Source organism: Nyctereutes procyonoides, unplaced genomic scaffold (assembly GCF_905146905.1).
Source record: "Nyctereutes procyonoides isolate TBG_1078 unplaced genomic scaffold, NYPRO_anot_genome, whole genome shotgun sequence".
NCBI classification, from domain to species: domain Eukaryota; kingdom Metazoa; phylum Chordata; class Mammalia; order Carnivora; family Canidae; genus Nyctereutes; species Nyctereutes procyonoides.
The window spans coordinates 14,849,814-14,857,649 of record NW_026575117.1 but is presented as its reverse complement, the minus strand read 5'-3'; the positions used below and the strand labels follow the sequence as shown (position 1 = coordinate 14,857,649).

The window sequence follows — 7,836 nt, the reverse complement described above, 5'->3', positions numbered from 1 at the left end:
TGAATGAGTTTACCTACTTCGGACATTTGAAATGAATGGGATCATAGAACATGTGGTCTTTTATGACTAGCTTCTTTTACACATATATATGTATGTTTACATATGTACATGCATATATATGCTTACATATATATGTTTATAATTTTTATATATTCCTTGATGAATTGACCCGTTAGAAATATATCAACACTTTTTTATAATTATTGCTTTATGTGTTTTTTTCTTAAATCAGATAGCAGAAACGTGTTACAAAAATACTTCTATAGATTTATTTCCACCTTTGTAGTCATCTTAACAGTGTTATTTATTCTGTTATGTGGTTCCCAGTTACTGTTCAGTGGCCTTTCATTTCAGCCTAAAAGTCTCTCTTCAGTATTTCCTGTGGGGAAGGTCTGCTAGAAACAATATATCTCAGTTGTTTGTTTGTCTGTTGTTTGTTTTTTAATAGATTCGTAGATACAAAATTCTTGCTTTAATTCTTTTTCTTGTAAACCTTTGAATGGCATACTACTATATTCTGGCCTCCATTATATCTGATGAAACGTTGGCTAGTAATATTAGATTTTTAAAATATTTTATTTATTCATTTGAGACAGAGAGAGAGAGAGATGACATGGGTAGGGGGAGAGGCAGAGGGAGAGGGAGAAGCAGACTCCCCACTGAGCAGGGAGCCCAACTTGAGGCTCAATCCTAGGACCCTGAGATCATGACCTAGGACCTTGATCATGACCTCAGTTAACCAACTGAGCCACCCAGGTGCCACCACCACCATGAAAGTAATATTGTTGATGATGCCTGTATGAGTTATGTCCTGGAACACACATTGTTTCAAAGTTTTACACAATTAAATTTGGGCTTCTTGTTTTTTTGCCTCATTCCCTCCTGCTCCGGTGGCTGAGGGGTGGTGACTATAAGGACATCAGTGTGGGCGGCACCACCATGTCTGCCTGCTGGACAAAATGCCCACCACCACCACCTGGACCTGCTTCAGCCATGACTACCAACACTTCAAGTTGCCCAGCAAAGTTGCTTTCCCTCTGCTCTGCAGGTGTGTGAAGAACTCTTTCATGCGGGAATAGGCTGCAAAAATCATTAATACCAAGATGTTATCTTTAGAAGATTGCCAGAAACTAGAATGCGAGGTCTGGATATTCTGACTTTTGAAACATCACGCACCTTCGTGGCAGTATTTCTGAAGTATTTCACGACCTCATGTTTGGCCTTGTTACTGGCAAAGAGCTCTTGGAAGAGACTGTGGCCAGAAAGTACTACAGTGAAGCTGGTGCTAGCCATGGTTTACATCAAATTCTGGAAAGTATTCGCCATATCCATCAGCACGACATTGTCCACGATGACCTGAAGTCTGAGAACCTACTGCTAGCAAGTAGATACAAGAATGCCAACATGAAGCTGGCTGATTGTGGTCTAGACATTGTAGTTTTTTGTTTTGTTTTTGTTTTTGTTTTTGTTCTTCCCAGTTCTAGTATTTTTATTTTAGGAAACACATTGAATCAAACAAGTTAGAGCTACTGCTTCCTTGTTCTGGGTATTTCTATCTTCCATTTCAAAAAACATACAGTCAAATCTATCTTCGTCCATTCTGTGAATGAAGTAATAACCAAACATGATCACTGGTTACTTCAAAAGAACCATTTAGGCAAAATCCAAAAATTTTAGTCCTTTTTCCACTTTATGCCCCCTTTGCTCGACTTGATATGTTATACTCTATTTCTTCTCCTATGTAGAGCCTTTCAGTAGCCATCAATCTGAAGAATTCCTTCTGCTGCCACCTACCAGTTTATCTTTCTGCTGCAAGCAGGCTGGGCTGTGTCTGAATCCAAACCACTGCATTTACCATTCATTATACAGCTGCATTATTGGGGGAAGGGGAGTTCAGAAGGGCACTGACCCTGAAAGTTCTCAATACTTCTCACTCATCATCAGGAAGGGGGAAGAAGGAAAGTTCTTTTCTTTAGTTTGCTTGTTTTTTTTTTTTTTTTGGCTCCTGAAAAGGATTTTGCATTGGCTCACAGACACAGAAGGAGCCATCATCTTTCATCAAAAGGTCAATGCCACACACATCCATCCCCAGGATATTAGACATCTGGATACCTAGCTGCTTTCCTTATAGTTGCTTTGCATCCTTCCATCTGTTGAACAACATAACATGGTGCCAACTACATGGCCTCCCACAACAATGAAACACACATCCCTGCTGTAAGAAGAACAGCAGGCTTGGTTTAATTTTGATGGCATCCGAGGTTATTTGTCCCTTGAGGCCTTGAGGAAAAATCCCTATGGAAAACCTGTGGTTAACCGGGCCTGTGGAGTCATCTTGTATATCCTTCTGTTGGGAAATTCTCCTTTCTTGGATGAAGATCAGTACAAGCTATATCAACAGATCCAGGCTGGAGCGTACAGTTTCTCATCATGAGAGCAGGACACAGTGACTCCTGTAGTAAGAACATGATTAACCAGAGCTGACCATAAAACCCCACAAAATGCATCACACCTCAACAGGCTCTCAAGTAGCCACAGGGCTGCAAAAGATTCCCCAGTGGCCTCAATGATGCATCATCAAGAGACTGTAGAGTGTTTGTGCAAGTTCAATGTCCTGAAAAAACTGAAGAGTGTCATGCTCATGACAATGCTTTTCTCTAGGAACTTTTCAGCTGACAAAAGCATAGAATGAGAAGTCAAATGGTGGTGTAAAGTACCAGAAACCACCATGCTGTATTCAGTTTACGGATGGCATCAAGAGCTCCATAGAAAGCTGCACCACCACCATGAAAGAAGAGGACATCAGAGGGCACAAACAGGAGGTCATTAAGATCATTGAACAACAGATAGAGGTTGTTAACAATGGGGTCCTTGAGACCTACAGGAAGATTAGTGATTTAATCCTTACATTTTTTTTTGAGCCCCAAGCCCAGTATAACCTTCCAGAGATGGACTTCCATAAGTCTTACTTGGAGAATCTCTTACCTCAAAGCAACAAGCCCATTCATACTGCCATCTTGAACCCACACATCTACCTCATTCATGGATGCAGCTTGCAACCCCTACATCCATCTCACCTCGATGTGCAGGGTCAGCCTCTCACCAGCCAATTGGGAGACCAAAGTCTGGCAGTGTCGGGATGGTACATGGCTCAGTGTCCTCTATCACCACTACAGTGAGCTCAGGCACAGAGGCATTAGGAGATGCCAGCCAGCCAGAGATCACTGAGCCTTTGCAGCCAGTGCTTCCGGAGGACCTGAGTGGCAGAGGCACAAACCATTTCAGGCTTAAAACCAATTACAAAGTAGTGGCAGTCAAGGCATGATCTTGTATGCAACCCTCCCATCTGCCCTTTTTGTCTATATGTGTTCTACTGAGGTATTTTTTATAGTTAAGGGGGGAAAAAAGGAAAAAATATTGTTTAAAAAATGGAATTCATATGGTAGTTATATTTTTAATTTTTTGAGGAAACTCCACCCTGATTTCCTTAACGGCTGCATCAGTTTACATTCCCACCAACAGTGCATGAGGGTTCCCTTTTCGTCACATCCTCACTAGGATTCATTATTTCATGTCTTTTGACAGTAGCTATTCTGACAGATGTGAAGTGATATCTTAGTATGGTTTTGATGTGTATTTCCCTGATGATGAGTGATGTTGAGCATTTTTTCACGTGCCTTTTGGCTGTCTGTATGTCTTCTTTGGAAAAATGTCTATTCTGATCTTCTGTGCCAATTTTAAATCAGATGGTCTTTTTTTGTTATTGAGTTGTATGAGTTCTTTATATGTTTTGATACCAACCCCTTATCAGATATGACTTACAAACATTTTCTCCCATTCAGGATAGCTTAGGAAATATAGTCAGTAATATTGTATTAATTTTGTATAGTGATAGATGGTAACTACATTTATCATGGTAATTATTTTGTGAAGTATGTAAATGTTAAATCACTATGGTGTACACTTGAAACTGAATTGTATGTCAGTTATACCTCAATTTTAAAGGGAGAGAGAAAAAATCCAGACCAAAAAAAAAAAAATTCAGTTAGGCTTGATCTGGGTCCAAGTAGACTCTTCCTAGCTATATTTTTGCCTAGTTTTCTTTGTTAAAATTTTGACTGTTTAAAGTTTGGATTGTTGCTCTCATGGAGCTACAAGCGTCCTCTTAATTGCTTACCACCAAAATTTCCATTGTTTTCAATAGTGTCCTTATGGTTAAACTTCCCTGTGCTCTATTCAAAATTGAGCCTCTTTCTTTGTTCTATTGCCTTCCCCTCCTCCTGTGTATCTTTTGTGTACCACTGCTGTGGAGTTGAGAAAAAGGTAGAGACAGTGGATGAATTCTCTTAGAATGATATTTTTTTTCTTTACAAACCAAGCTCTGTGCAGGGGCAGTAGCTCATGATCTTCTCAGCATGCCTCTACTGGTATTAAACCTCTATCCTATTATAAAGTACCAATATTAGGTCCATTGTATGTGGAATATAGTTCCCCTCTGAGGAGTTGAAGATAGATGGGAGATGGAAGCTCCAGATCTCTCATTGTCTATTATCTGGAATAGAGCTCTTGCAACATAGACCTGGGGAGATAAAGATTTGCTGATGTCTTGCATCTATCTCTTGGAGAGACTGTAGCCCTAGGCCGTGACCTGGAGGGAGAGAGCCCTGCAGTCTTGGCCATAGCCACCTGAGTAAGGATTCCATCATACTGAGCTGGCTAGGTTTGAAGAGCATAGTGGCCCAAGTTCCCACTCTCTTGATAGTTTTACCAACATTTAGTAGAAGTTTTATTTTTTTCAATAATTTTGTCTTCATTTGTTTATGTCCTTAGGACAATATTCAGGGACATTAAATGTTTTTTATTGTTGTTGTTTGTTATAATTTTTACCAGTGAAGTTTGTTTCTCTTGGGAAAAGGTCCTCTGCCATTCCAGATGTCACTAAAGGCAGTTTCCTCCCCTCAAAAATAAACATACCACTAGAAGGAATATAAGTCTCATTACTATATTTGAATAGTTATATATGAAATACATTCTGGAAATGGACTGTTCTTTAAAATATAACGTGATACTTTGGATGTATTAAATAATGAAATACATGTGAAGTTATTTAGCATAGGAGCTGGCATGTAGGTGGCTCTTTATAAATTACTCTTCTTGGAATGCCTGGATGGCTTAGTGGTTGAGCATCTGCCTTTGGCTCAGGTCGTGATCCTGGGTTCCTGGGATCGAGTTCTGCATCAGGCTCCCCACAAGGAGCCTGCTTCTCCCTCAGCCTATGTTTCTGCCTCTCTCTCTCTCTCTGTGTCATGAATAAATAAATAAAATCTTTAAAATAAATAAATTTCTGAATATGTTTGGGGGTCGTTTTATGATGATAATTAATCTAAAATCCATCTTGCCTTCAAGATCGCCTTGAAAGAGCTTTATAAAGTTTTCTGTGTTGTCAAAAGAGAGCAGATGAGGATAAGAAAACTTTCTGGAGAATATAATGTCTCATATTTAATTTACAAAAGTGTGAACTATGTTTAGTTATATATACTTTTATATCAATACTTATTTTTATGCTGATGTTCACATATGTATGTTTTTTTCTTACATCTGTTATTTCTGCATGGAGAAATGCATCCAACTAGTACTTCTAATCCTTACTGAGCCCTCAAAGACCTATGTAGGTGAATGCAATGAACCCATTAATATCACAAAAGTGCCAGTCTCCTCCTAGGTTCACCCCAACACTTGATTTAGCTAAATCAATTTTATTTTGCTTCTGACCTCTAGCATTGCCTGCAATTTTACTCTTTCATTTAGATTTGTGCACTGATTAAGGTTTTTTTTTTTTGCCTTACCCTTGGAATGTATTAAGTATTAATTGAGATTTACCTTTTGGCTTTTCTCACTTTTACCTATTTATGAGATTTGATATTAATCCTGGTTTCTCCTCACAGGTCATGAGAGGAAGTGAAAATATTAATCACTTCAACTCCATGAGTCAAAGATCAGTTTATATATATTGAAAATTGTTACAAACCAAAACAAACTTTAAAGAATATTTATTTTATTAGCTTAATGAATTATTTTAAACCATTTGAATTAGACATAGACCTGAGAACTAAATTGGACTATTATTTTTATCTTTTTTTTTTTAATTTTTTTATTTATGATAGTCAGAGAGAGAGAGAGAGGCAGAGACACAGGCAGAGGGAGAAGCAGGCTCCATGCACCGGGAGCCTGACGTGGGATTCGATCCCGGGTCTCCAGGATCGTGCCCTGGGCCAAAGGCAGGCGCCAAACCGCTGCGCCACCCAGGGATCCCTTATTTTTATCTTTAAAAGCACTGTGGTCATTATAGAGAACCTCTCTCAGAGCTACTGAAGCTGGGGTAGAGATCAATAAAACAGGTGGAATATAATCCAGAATTTAAGGAATTCTAATAAAAGAAAGAAACCTGAGTGAATGAATTAATGAACATTTGCATAAGTGAGAATCTTAAAATTAATAAAACATGCCTGATATTCTTAGTGACTAGAGGTAATTTTTTCTTCAAAATTTCATTTAAATTTAAATTAGTTAACATATAATGTAGTATTAGTTTCAGGAGTAGAACCTAGTGGTTTATCACTTACATATACTACCCAGGGCTCATCACAAGTGCCCTTCTTAATGCCCAACACCCAGTTATCCTATCCCTGGCGCACCTCCCCTCCAATAATCCTCATTTTGTTCTCCATAGTTGAGCCTCTTATGATTTGCCTCCCTGTCTGTTTTTATCTTATTTTATTTTTCCATTCCTTCCCCTATGTTCATTAGTTTTATTTCTTAAATTCCACATATAGGTGAAACCATATGGTATATTTCCTTCTCTGACTGACTTATTTCACTTAGGATAACATTCACTAGTTCCATCCATGTCATTTTAAAATGGCAAGTTTTCATTCTTTTTAATGCCTGAGTAATATTCCAGTGTGTGTGTTTGTGTGTGTGTGTGTGTGTGTGTGTGTGCGTTTACACACACATAACACATCTTATTTATCCATCAGCCAATGGACATTTGGGCTCTTTCCATACTGTGGCTATTGTTGATAATTGACTAGAGTTTTTTTTTAAATTTTTTTTGGAAGTAACACTGAAAGATCATTTTTGAAAGACAAGTTCAATTCAGATTGTGGCAATTTGGTCTCTCCTCTAATAAATTAAAAAAACCTCCACATATGTTGCTATTGCTGTTACCTTGCTCTTCTCAGGAGTAGAGTACCTGACACATTAAGGAACTATCAATGAATATTATGAATTATTGATTAAAAAAATACTTGAACAGAACCACAAGTTAGAGACTAGTTTCCATTTTCTAAGCGTGAGCCTATAAGGAGCTAAGCATGGGAAGTAACTGTGGGAATGGAAAGAAAGCAGCCAGATGTGAGGAGAGTCATGAAGTCAGGACCAACAGGCCTTCAGAAGGGAGTGAGAAGCATAAAATATAAGCAATGCTTTGGAAAATAAGATTGAAAAAAAGTGTTTGATCATGGAGATTTTAGATCTATGCGTATTATGCACAACAGGTCATACTCTGCACTATAAAAGATCTAAAATCTAAAGTAATAAACAGAGAATGTGGTCTATTATATCCAGAGATAATAAAACTTCATAGCCTCAAGTGTGTGCTGTGAAATTTCCTTTATAAGACATTAATTATACGAATGTGCCACATTAAACAGTTCTTGGAAAGAATTCCTATGTTCCACTCAGAAAGCTGGATTGATTTTGCTCTATTCATGAACAGTGCAAATTTAGTTAAAATATTGCTTTTCAAGGATTTTACTTTCATGTGTAAGGGATTAT

General features: G+C 38.1%; 1 pseudogene; it reads left to right on the top strand.

The window, feature by feature from the left end:
- The first annotated feature begins 959 nt into the window (after positions 1-959).
- LOC129515173 (calcium/calmodulin-dependent protein kinase type II subunit gamma-like) lies at positions 960-3,228 on the top strand (annotated as a pseudogene).
- The last annotated feature ends 4,608 nt before the right edge of the window (positions 3,229-7,836 follow it).